Consider the following 13,609-nt stretch of genomic DNA (forward strand, 5'->3'; position numbering starts at 1 on the left):
GGTTAACTTCACCCTGTGTGAAGGAAGCAAACCCTGTTGCGTCACAGGGCCGCGGTACCGCACCAAGAGCGCAAGCAAGGAGTCTCAGAACTCAATCCCAAGACACAGGATTTGAGTTCATATAGACCTCTTGCGCTCGACACCGCAACTGGGGTGTCAGAGTGAAAGAAATAATAATAAAGATGCACGAGAGTGCGTGCGGTGCCACACTGGTGGACGCCACTAACCACCTAGGCTTGGGTCAGGAAAGTGCTGTGAAAGCACAGGGTGCCGCACTGGTGGTCACAGCAATTAGACGCTGTTTGTGTGTTACGTGCTGATGGCTAAGTTGGGCGCTAGATAACAATCATCCACCTTAGCGAGCAGTCATACACAAGGGAGGGGATAATTAATGAACGACTTTCACACATTAAGGCCATGTTCACACTTTAAGGGTTTTACCGCGGATCCGCAGCGATTTTGACACTGCGGGTCCGCAGCAGTTTCCATTGGGTTTACATTTACATGGAAACCCTATGGAAACCGGAAACCGCTGTGCACATGCTGCGGGAAAAACCGCGCAGAAACGCAGCAGTTTACAACCCGCAGCATGTCACTTCTTTGTGCAGAATCGCTGCGATTCTGCACACATAGAAATGCATTGATCTGCTTACTTCCCGCATGTGGCTGTGCCCACGATGCGGGAAGTAAGCGGATAATGTGTGGTTGCTACCCGGGGTGGAGGAGAGGAGACTCTCCTCCAGGCCCTGGGAACCATATTTGTGTGTAAAAAAAAGAATTAAAATAAAAAATATTTATATACTCACCTCTCAGCGCTGCACGCGGCCGTCCGGTCTGGGTTGCTGTGCGAGCAGGGCCTGAGATGACGTCGCGGTCACATGACCGTGACGTCACGAAGCTCCTTCTCGCACAGCATCTTTGGAACGGGACCGCCGCGTGCAGCGCCGAGGAGATCGAGACGTCAGAGGGTGAGTATACCATGTTTTATTATTTTTTAACATTACTATTGATGCTGCATATTGCTGCATATGCAGCATCAATAGTATACCCACAGCAGAAACCGCAAAACAAACCGCGATAAATCTGCAGAGATAACCGCAGCGGTTTTGCCCTGCAGATTTATCAATTCCGCTGCAGGAGAACCCACAGAGGACACCGCAAAGTGTGCACATAGCCTAACACACACCCGTTTACACTAGCGCATGGCTGTGCGGTCATGCGAACCTTTTATAGCTGCAGCATGTACAGGACCTTCCCAGAAGGACCAATGGGAGGCTGCCACAGAAGTTGAGCACCTTCAGGACCTTCCTGGAGGGCCAATGGGATCTGCTGCAGTATCTGAGCGTGTGACCCTCGATCTCCAACGGGAGATCTTGCCCTGGGCATGCTCAGAAGGGAAAAAGCAGGACTTAGTCCCAAAAGCGTCTGCTCGCCGCTGCCCAGCACTGGCTTCAATGGCAGAAGCTGGAAAATCAGCAGTAACCCTATGCACAGAGTGAGACTGAGCAAGACGCTGGGACCGACATCTCCGCTGAGCAGACTCCACTGTGGCTGGAGAAGAATGGGAGACCGCAGCAGAGATGGTTTGAGATTCCTCCTGTGCAGAGGCGGGAACTTAACACCCTTAGCCTTCATTTTTCCAAACTGAATAACCCCAAGTGTAATAACCTATCTTGGTATTGCAGACCCCACAGTCCTCTAATAACCTTGGTCGCTCTTCTCTGCACCCGCTCTAGATCAGCTATGTCTTTCTTGTACACCGGAGACCAGAACTGAACACAGTATTCTAAGTGTGGTCGAACTAGTGACTTGTATAGAGGTAAAATTATGTTCTCCTCATGAGCATCTATGCCTCTTTTAATGCATCCCATTATTTTATTTGCCTTTGTAGCAGCTGCCTGACACTGGCCACTAAATGTGAATTTGTCGTCCACCCATACACCCAGGTCTTTTTCATTGACGGTTTTGCGCAGTGTTTTACAATTAAGCACATAATTATACATCTGATTTGCTCTACCCAAGTGCATGACCTTACATTTATCCCCATTAAAGCTCATTTGCCATTTATCAGCCCAAGCTTCTAGTTTACATAAATCATCCTGTAATATAAAATTGTCCTCCTCTGTATTGATTACCCTGCAGAGTTTAGTGTCATCTGCAAATATTGAAGTTCTACTCTGTATGCCCCCTACAAGATCATTAATAAATATGTTAAAAAAGAGGGCCCAATACTGACCCCTGTGGTACCCCACAACCGCGACCCAGTCCAAGTGTGCTCCATTAATAACCACCCTTTGCTTCCTATCCCTGAGCCAGCTCTAAACCCACTTACACATATTTTCCCCTATCCCCATTATTCTCATTTTATGTATCAATCTTTTGTGTGGCACCGTATCAAAAGCTTTTGAAAAGTCCATATACACTACATCTACTGGGCTCCCTTGATCCAGTCCGGAACTCACCTCTTCATAGAAGCTGATCAAATTAGTCTGATATGAGCGGTCCCTAGTAAACCCGTGCTGATACTGGGTCATGAGGCTATTCCTCTTCAGATACTCCAGCATAGCATCCCTTAGAATGCCCTCCAGGATTTTACCCACAGTAGAGGTTAAGCTTACTGGGCTATAATTACCGAGTTCAGTTTTTGTCCCCTTTTTGAATATTGGCACCACATTTGCTATACGCCAGTCCTGTGGTACAGACCCTGTTATTATGGAGTCTTTAAAGATTAAAAATAATGGTCTATCAATGACTGTACTTAATTCCTGCAGTACTCGGGGGTTTATCCCATCCGGGCCCAGAGATTTGGTAATTTGGTAATTAAGTGATTTTTAGACGCCGCTGAACTTCCTGCTGGGTTAAGCAGGTGACACTTAATGGGGAATTTTTGTTATCACTGATCATATTGTCTGCCATGTGATTTTCTTGTGTAAATACTGATGAAAAAAAGTCATTTAGCATATTGGCTTTTTCCTCATTCTCATCCACCATTTCACCCAGACTATTTTTAACCCCTTAATCCCGTATGACGTACTATACCGTCGAGGTGGGGTGGGCCTTAATTCCCGGTGACGGTATAGTACGTCATACGCGATCGGCCGCGCTCACGGGGGGAGCGCGGCCGATCGCGGCCGGGTGTCGGCTGCATATCGCAGCTGACATCCGGCACTATGTGCCAGGAGCGGTCACGGACCGCCCCCGGCACATTAACCCCCGGCACACCACGATCAAACATGATCGCGGTGTACCGGCGGTACAGGGAAGCATCGCGCAGGGAGGGGGCTCCCTGCGGGCTTCCCTGAGACGATCGGTACAAGGTGATGTACTCACCTCGTACCGAACGTCTTCTCCCTGCAGGCCCCGGATCCAAAATGGCCGAGGGGCTGTATCCGGGTCCTGCAGGGAGCACTTCCGGGTCGGAGCAGGCTGCAGATGAAAGCTGCAGCCTGCACGGCTGTAAGTGAGATCGGAGATCTCACAGAGTGCTGTGCACACTGTGAGATCAGCGATCTGTAATGTCCCCCCCTGGGACAAAGTAAAAAAGTAAAAAAAAAAATTCCCACATGTGTAAAAAAAAAAAAAAAAAAATTCCTAAATAAATAATAATAAAAAAAAAAAATATTATTCCCATAAATACATTTCTTTATCTAAAAAAAACAAACAAAAACAATAAAAGTACACATATTTAGTATCGCCGCGTCCGTAACGACCCAACCTATAAAACTGGCCCACTAGTTAACCCCTTCAGTAAACACCGTAAGAAAAAAAAAAAAAAAACGAGGCAAAAAACAACGCTTTATTACCATACCGCCGAACAAAAAGTGGAATAACATGCGATCAAAAAGACGGATATAAATAACCATGTTACCGCTGAAAACGTCATCTTGTCCCGCAAAAAACGAGCCGCCATACAGCATCATCAGCAAAAAAATAAAAAAGTTATAGTCCTGAGAATAAAGCGATGCCAAAATAATTATTTTTTCTATAAAATAGTTTTTATCGTATAAAAGCGTCAAAACATAAAAAAATGATATAAATGAGGTATCGCTGTAATCGTACTGACCCGACGAATAAAACTGCTTTATCAATTTTACCAAGCGCAGAACGGTATAAACGCCTCTCCCAAAAGAAATTCATGAATAGCTGGTTTTTGGTTATTCTGCCTCACAAAAATCGGAATAAAAAGTGATAAAAAATGGTCACATGTCCGAAAATGTTACCAATAAAAACGTCAACTCGTCCCGCAAAAAACAAGACCTCACATGACTCTGTGGACCAAAATGTGGAAAAATTATAGGTCTCAAAATGTGGAGACGCAAAAACTTTTTTGCTATAAAAAGCGTCTTTTAGTCTGGTTTCACACTTGCGTTTTTATCTGCATGCGTTTTTTAAAAAAACCGCATGTGTGAAAAAAATGCATGTAAACGCGGTAAAACGCATGCGTTTTTATAGAAAAACACAAGAAAACAAGAAAAAAACAAAAAAACCTAACCCTACCCCTAACCTGAAATACGTGGCACTGAAATACGTGGCACTGAAATATACGTTTATATACGTATATACGTATATAAGTGCCACGATATTTCAGTGGCCACGTATATAAGTGCCACGTATTTAAGTGCCACGTATTTAAGTGCCACGTATTTAAGTGCCACGTATTTAAGTGCCACGTATTTAAGTGCCACGTATTTAAGTGCCACGTATTTAAGTGCCACGTATTTTTCAGTGCCTGAAATACGTGGCACTGAAATACGTGGCACTGAAATACGTGGCACTGAAATACGTGGCACTGAAATACGTGGCACTTAAATACGTGGCACTTAAATACGTGGCACTTAAATACGTGGCACTTAAATACGTGGCACTTATATACGTGGCACTTATATACGTGGCACTTATATACGTGGCACTTACATACGTGGCACTTACATACGTGGCACTTACATACGTGGCACTTACATACGTGGCACATATACGTGGCACTTATATACGTGGCACTTATGACTGTCAGAAAATGTTCAGTAAACGGTTAGGGGTGAGGTTAGGGGTAGGGTTTCAGGTAGAATTGGGGAGTTTCCACTGTTCAGGCACATCAGGGGCTCTCCAAACGCGACATGGCGTCCAATCTCAATTCCAGCCAATTCTGCGTTGAAAAAGTAAAACAGTGCTCCTTCCCTTCCGAGCTCTCCCGTGCGTCCAAAAAGGGGTTTACCCCAACATATGGGGTATCAGCGTACTAGGGACAAATTGAACAACAACTTCTGGGGTCCAAGTTCTCTTGTTATCCTTGGGAAAATAAAAATTTGGGGGGCTAAAAATCATTTTTGTGGGAAAAAAAATATGTTTTATTTTCACGGCTCTGCGTTGTAAACTGTAGTGAAACACTTGGGGGTTCAAAGTTCTCACAACACATCTAGATAAGTTCCTTGGGAGGTCTAGTTTCCAATATGGGGTCACTTGTGGGGGGTTTGTACTATTTGGGTACATCAGGGGCTCTGCAAATGCAACGTGACGCCTGCAGACCAATCCATTTAAGTCTGCATTCCAAATGGCGCTCCTTCCCTTCCGAGCTCTGTCATGCGCCCAAACAGTGGTTCCCCCCCACATAGGGGGTATCAGCGTACTCAGGACAAATTGGACAACAACTTTTAGGGTCCAATTTATCCTGATACCCTTGTGAAAATACAAAACTGGGGGCTAAATTTCATTTTTGTGAAAAAAAAAAAAAAATTATTTTCACGGCTCTGCGTTATAAACTGTAGTGAAACACTTGGGGGTTCAAAGCTCTCAAAACACATCTAGATAAGTTCCTTAGGGGGTCTACTTTCCAAAATGGTGTCACTTGTGGGGGGGTTTAATGTTTAGGCACATCAGGGGCTCTCCAAACGCAACATGGCATCCCATCTTAATTCCAGTCAATTTTGCATTGAAAAGTAAAATAGCCCTTCCTTAGGGGGTCTACTTTCCAAAATGGTGTCACTTGTGGGGGGGTTTAATGTTTAGGCACATCAGGGGCTCTCCAAACGCAACATGGCATCCCATCTTAATTCCAGTCAATTTTGCATTGAAAAGTAAAATATTCCCTTCTGAGCTCTGCTATGCGCCCAAACAATGGTTTACACCCACATATGGGGTATCGTCGTACTCAGGACAAATTGCACAACAACTTTTGTGGTCTAATTTCTTCTCTTACCCTTGGGGAAATAAAAAAATGGGGGTGAAAAGATCATTTTTGTGAAAAAATATGATTTTTTATTTTTACGGCTCTGCATTATAAACTTCTGTGAAGCACTTGTTGGGTCAAAGTGCTCACCACACATCTAGATAAGTTCCTTAGGGGGTCTACTTTCCAAAATGGTGTCACTTGTTAGGGGTTTCAATGTTTAGGCACATCAAGGGCTCTCTAAATGCAACATGGCGTCCCATCTCAATTCCAGTCAATTTTGCATTGAAAAGTCAAATGGCGCTCCTTCCCTTCCGAGCTCTGCCCTGCGCCCAAACAATGGTTTACACCCACATATGGGGTATCATCGTACTCAGGACAAATTGCACAACAATTTTTGGGGTCCAATTTCTTCTCTCACCCTTGGGAAAATAAAAAATTGGGGGTGAAAAGATCATTTTTGTGAAAAAATATGATTTTTTATTTTTACGGCTCTGCATTATAAACTTCTGTAAAGCACTTGTTGGGTCAAAGTGCTCACCACACATCTAGATAAGTTCCTTAGGGGGTCTACTTTCCAAAATGGTGTCACTTGTTAGGGGTTTCAATGTTTAGGCACATCAGGGGCTCTCCAAATGCAACATGGCGTCCCATCTCAATTCCAGTCAATTTTGCATTGAAAAGTCAAATGGCGCTCCTTTGCTTCCAAGCTCTGCCATGCGCCCAAACTGTGGTTTACCCCCACATATGGGGTATCAGCGTACTCAGGACAAATTGTACAACAACTTTTGGGGTCTATTTTCTCCTGTTACCCTTGGTAAAATAAAACAAATTGGAGCTGAAATAAATTTTGTGTGAAAAAAAGTTAAATGTTCATTTTTATTTAAACATTCCAAAAATTCCTGTGAAACACCTGAAGGGTTAATAAACTTCTTGAAAGTGGTTTTGAGTACCTTGAGGGGTGCAGTTTTTAGAATGGTGTCACACTTGGGTATTTTCTGTCATATAGACCCGTCAAAATGACTTCAAATGAGATGTGGTCCCTAAAAAAAAATGGTGTTGTAAAAATGAGAAATTGCTGGTCAACTTTTAACCCTTATAACTCCGTCACAAAAAAAAATTTTGGTTCCAAAATTGTGCTGATGTAAAGTAGACATGTGGGAAATGTTATTTATTAAGTATTTTGTGTGACATATGTCTGTGATTTAAGGGCATAAAAATTCAAAGTTGGAAAATTGCGAAATTTTCAAAATTTTCGCCAAATATTCGTTTTTTTCACAAATAAACGCAAGTTATATCGAAGAAATTTTACCACTAACATGAAGTACAATATGTCACGAGAAAACAATGTCAGAATCGCCAAGATCCGTTGAAGCGTTCCAGAGTTATAACCTCATAAAGGGACAGTGGTCAGAATTGTAAAAATTGGCCTGGTCATTAACGTGCAAACCACCCTCGGGGCTTAAGGGGTTAAGGGGGCCAACACTATCATTTTTTTAGTTTCTTATTATTTATGTAGTTAAAGAATATTTTGGGATTATTTTTCCTCTCTCTGGCAATGAGTCTCTCTGTCTCAATCTTTGCTGCCTTGATTTGCTTTTTACAGAATTTATTTAATTTTTTGTATTTATTTAATGCCATCACTACCTACTTCCTTTAAAGGGAAGGTGCCATCAACATTTTTTTTTCCAGCGATTGAAAAAATGTAAAGAATTAATGTTTACATTTTCTTAAAAAATATTATCATTTGTTTATAATTTAGTAAAATATGAAAAATAATTTTAAAAGGTTTGGCATTTCCACTTTTAAACACTAGGGGGATCAGCTAATTAAATTTGACAAAAACCTAGTGTACAACTAGCTCACATTACTGCACTGCAGTAATTATGGGCGGAGTCTGCTGACATGTGTGTGATGTCTCCTCTCCTCCCCTCCTGGGTGTTTGCTAAGGAATATGTGAGGATGATATTCAGGAACCCAGTGAGCAGCCATTTTGTTGGTGACTGCAAGGCCGGGATCACACATACGCGAGATACGGCCGAGTCTCGCAGGTGACCCAGCTCTGGCACCGGCACTCCGGAGCAGAGCGTGCAGCCGCACAGCAATACATGGAGCTGCACACTTCACTCCAGAGTGCCGGTGCCAGAGCAGGGTTTTCACCTGTGAGACTCGGCCGTATCTCGCGTATGTGTGATCCCAGCCTTATACTGACAAGTAGGGTTGAGCGACTTTCATTTTTTTAAGGTCGAGTCGGGTTTTGTGAAACCCGAATTTGTCCAGAGTCGAGTCGAGTGCAGTCGGCCGATTATCGCTAAAAGTCGGGGATCGACCGAAACACGAAACCCAATGCAAGTCAATGGGGAAGGATAGTCGGCAGTGAGTGGAGGCCAGGAAAACACCTACAGTGCCCATTTCAATGCCAAAAACATCCATTCTTGTTTCTGAAGCTTGTCAATCTTAATAAACTTTATAATAATAGTTGTTCAATGGAACTTGGGGGTCATTTGGCAAATTTGTGGGGGGTAGGGCTGGTTCAAGGTTTTAGTGGGCCCAGGAATCGTGGACTACGTCACGGCGGTGGAGCAGGGAGAGGAAAGTATTTCAACGTTGCAAGTGCTGTGATCCTGAGCAAGCAGGGGGGCACACTTGTTCGCATTGGCACTGGCACAGGGCCCCTCAAAGTACAGCGGTGTGTTTGCACGGCGGGGGCGCCTCCCACCAGCAGCGACACTTTTGCGTACTCTGAGGGGCCCTGTGCCAGTGAAATCGCCAACGAGTATGCCCCCCCCACCTGATGAAGGAACCTGCACCTTCCTCTTTGTCCCTGTGTAAGGTGGTATAACATGCGGGAAGGGGAACCTTACTTTCAGCAGGGTCAGATTCTGGCTGTGTAGAGTGCAAGGGGAATGTAGTGGTCTAGGTCAATGTACCAGCAGACTCATCTAGCAGTGGCTGGGCAATGGGCAGGATGAGGAGGAAACAGATATAGGGCCAAAGAATAAAGTAGGCTAAATGCAGTTCAAAATTGGTAACAGGACAGGACTAAACAGGCGGCATTGCTTTGTTCAGTGGAGTAGCAAACCCAGGAGCAGCAGACACTGTTTTAAGGGCCCAACCACACTAGTAGGCCAAATGCAGTTTAATATCTGATACTATAGGCCCAAAGCCAGAAGGTTGAAGCTCAGCTTTATTCAGTTGAGAGCAAACACCAGGGAGGGGCAGACACCGTTAGTAGGCCCTAACCACCAATTTTTGAAAACACAGCACTTAATGAGAGCCAGAAGGATGAAGCTCAGCTTTATTCAGTTGAGGACAAACACCAGGGAGCAGCAAACAGAGGTATTAGGCCCCATCCAGCAATAAAAAAAAAAAAAAAAAGCTTAATCAGAGCCAGAAGGTAGAAGCTCAGCTTTATTCAGTTGAGGACAAACACCAGGGAGGGGCAGACACCGTTAGTAGGCCCTAACCACCAATTTTTAAAATAACAGCACTTAATGAGAGCCAGAAGGTTGAAGCTCAGCTTTATTCAGTTGAGGGCAAACACCAGGGAGGGGCAGACACCGTTAGTAGGCCCTAACCACCAATTTTTAAAATAACAGCACTTAATGAGAGCCAGAAGGTTGAAGCTCAGCTTTATTCAGTTGAGGGCAAACACCAGGGAGGGGCAGACACCGTTAGTAGGCCGTAACCAATGTTGAAGGCCAAATGCAGTTTAATATCTGATACTACACTCACTGGCCACTTTATTAGGTACACCTGTCCAACTTCTTGTTAACACTTAATTTCTAATCAGCCAATCACATGGCGGCAACTCAGTGCATTTAGGCATGTAGACATGGTCAAGACAATCTCCTGCAGTTCAAACCGAGCATCAGTATGGGGAAGAAAGGTGATTTGAGTGCCTTTGAACGTGGCATGGTTGTTGGTGCCAGAAGGGCTGGTCTGAGTATTTCAGAAACTGCTGATCTACTGGGATTTTCACGCACAACCATCTCTAGGGTTTACAGAGAATGGTCCGAAAAAGAAAAAAAATCCAGTGAGCGGCAGTTCTGTGGGCGGAAATGCCTTGTTGATGCCAGAGGTCAGAGGAGAATGGGCAGACTGGTTCGAGCTGATAGAAAGGCAACAGTGACTCAAATCGCCACCCGTTACAACCAAGGTAGGCCTAAGAGCATCTCTGAACGCACAGTGCGTCGAACTTTGAGGCAGATGGGCTACAGCAGCAGAAGACCACACCGGGTACCACTCCTTTCAGCTAAGAACAGGAAACTGAGGCTACAATTTGTACAAGCTCATCGAAATTGGACAGTAGAAGATTGGAAAAACGTTGCTTGGTCTGATGAGTCTCGATTTCTGCTGCGACATTCGGATGGTAGGGTCAGAATTTGGCGTAAACAACATGAAAGCATGGATCCATCCTGCCTTGTATGGAGCATCTTTGGGATGTGCAGCCGACAAATCTGCGGCAACTGTGTGATGCCATCATGTCAATATGGACCAAAATCTCTGAGGAATGCTTCCAGCACCTTGTTGAATCTATGCCACGAAGAATTGAGGCAGTTCTGAAGGCAAAAGGGGGTCCAACCCGTTACTAGCATGGTGTACCTAATAAAGTGGCCGGTGAGTGTATAGGCCGAAAGCCAAAAGGTTGAAGCTCAGCTTTATTCAGTTGAGAGCAAACACCAGGGAGGGGCAGACACCGTTAGTAGGCCCTAACCACCAATTTTTGAAAACACAGCACTTAATGAGAGCCAGAAGGATGAAGCCCAGCTTTATTCAGTTGAGGACAAACACCAGGGAGCAGCAAACAGAGGTATTAGGCCCCATCCAGCAATTAAAAAAAAAAAAAAAAAAAAAAGCTTAATCAGAGCCAGAAGGTAGAAGCTCAGCTTTATTCAGTTGAGGACAAACACCAGGGAGGGGCAGACACCGTTAGTAGGCCGTAACCAATGTTGAAGGCCAAATGCAGTTTAATATCTGATACTATAGGCCCAAAGCCAGAAGGATGAAGCTCAGCTTTATTCAGTTGAGGACAAACACCAGGGAGCAGCAAACAGAGGTATTAGGCCCCATCCAGCAATAAAAAAAAAAAAAAATGCTTAATCAGAGCCAGAAGGTAGAAGCTCAGCTTTATTCAGTTGAGGACAAACACCAGGGAGGGGCAGACACCGTTAGTAGGCCCTAACCACCAATTTTTAAAATAACAGCACTTAATGAGAGCCAGAAGGTTGAAGCTCAGCTTTATTCAGTTGAGGGCAAACACCAGGGAGGGGCAGACACCGTTAGTAGGCCCTAGCCACCAATTTTTAAAATAACAGCACTTAAAGAGAGCAAGAAGGTGGAAGCTCAGCTTTGTTCAGTGGAGGACAACACCAGGCAGGGGCAGACACCGTTAGTAGGCCGGAACCAACAATCTTTTAAAAAACAGCACTTAATGAGAGCCAGAAGGTGGAAGCTCAGATTTATTCATTTGAGGACAACTTGAATTAGGGACTGCAGACAGACTTACCAGGCTGTCCCCTGTGTGGACCATGCATCCAATACATTAACCCATTGCGCCACAAAGGACACGTAACCTTCCGTGGCCATGCCTACAGGTCCATGTGTCTGTTGTCAGGTGTACCTTTGGACTCACAGATTGACAGAATGCAAGGACAGTGTGGTCTTTAACATGCTGGTGGAGGGGTGGGATGGCTTTTCTCGCAAAAGAATTGTCAACTGGGTAGCTCATAGCGTGGTACAGCGTAGTCCATCATGGCTTTATTAATATTAAATAAAATAAAAAAATAGGCTCTATGCACTGTAAAATAGGTTCCAGGGGTACACGGGCAGCAGTGGTCTGGTCAGTGGAGGCCGAGTGGAAGGAGGGACCGCAGACAGGCTTCGAAGGCCTAACATAATAAAATGGGCTGGCTGTAGGCACTTTATAATTGGTTCCAGGGGTACACGGGCAGCAGTGGTCTGGTCAGTGGAGGCCGAGTGGAAGGAGGGACCGCAGACAGGCTTCGAAGGCCTAACATAATAAAATGGGCTGGCTGTAGGCACTTTATAATTGGTTCCAGGGGTACACGGGCAGCAGTGGTCTGGTCAGTGGAGGCCGAGTGGAAGGAGGGACCGCAGACAGGCTTCGAAGGCCTAACATAATAAAATGGGCTGGCTGTAGGCACTTTATAATTGGTTCCAGGGGTACACTGGCAGCAGTGGTCTGGTCAGTGGAGCCCGAGTGGAAGGAGGGACCGCAGACAGGCTTCCAAGGCCTAACATAATAAAATGGGCTGGCTGTAGGCACTTTATAATTGGTTCCAGGGGTACACGGGCAGCAGTGGTCTGGTCAGTGGAGGCCGAGTGGAAGGAGGGACCGCAGACAGGCTTCGAAGGCCTAACATAATAAAATGGGCTGGCTGTAGGCACTTTATAATTGGTTCCAGGGGTACACGGGCAGCAGTGGTCTGGTCAGTGGAGGCCGAGTGGAAGGAGGGACCGCAGACAGGCTTCGAAGGCCTAACATAATAAAATGGGCTGGCTGTAGGCACTTTATAATTGGTTCCAGGGGTACACGGGCAGCAGTGGTCTGGTCAGTGGAGGCCGAGTGGAAGGAGGGACCGCAGACAGGCTTCGAAGGCCTAACATAATAAAATGGGCTGGCTGTAGGCACTTTATAATTGGTTCCAGGGGTACACGGGCAGCAGTGGTCTGGTCAGTGGAGGCCGAGTGGAAGGAGGGACCGCAGACAGGCTTCGAAGGCCTAACATAATAAAATGGGCTGGCTGTAGGCACTTTATAATTGGTTCCAGGGGTACATGGGCAGCAGTGGTCTGGTCAGTGGAGGCCGAGTGGAAGGAGGGACCGCAGACAGGCTTCGAAGGCCTAACATAATAAAATGGGCTGGCTGTAGGCACTTTATAATTGGTTCCAGGGGTACACGGGCAGCAGTGGTCTGGTCAGTGGAGGCCGAGTGGAAGGAGGGACCGCAGACAGGCTTCGAAGGCCTAACATAATAAAATGGGCTGGCTGTAGGCACTTTATAATTGGTTCCAGGGGTACACGGGCAGCAGTGGTCTGGTCAACGGAGGCCGATTGTAATGAGTGTCTGCCAGTTAGTAGTCCCAAACAACAAATAAATGTGAATGTCTCGCATTAAAACAAAACAAAAACACTAAAGGGTGCAATCATTAGGTTTAGGGGTGGGATCCTCTGCGTTGTTTCAGACCTACTAATTTAGCGCAAAGTATTTACTGTGGTAAATAGAGGACACTGCCCCTGACTATGTTAAGTACCATCATACATGTCAACACAATGGTATTGTCAGTGGCAGGTATGGAAGGATGTCAGCGCATAGACTAAACATTGGTGGAAGTGTGAGAGATAACTGTGGAAGTGGTAGAGCAATGTTTGACCTGGGGGTGGGTGAACTCTCTTGTGGCCGGCGGTACAGGCCCAGGGCCC

This window comes from Ranitomeya variabilis, chromosome 4 (genome assembly GCF_051348905.1).
Source record: "Ranitomeya variabilis isolate aRanVar5 chromosome 4, aRanVar5.hap1, whole genome shotgun sequence".
Lineage (NCBI taxonomy): Eukaryota > Metazoa > Chordata > Amphibia > Anura > Dendrobatidae > Ranitomeya > Ranitomeya variabilis.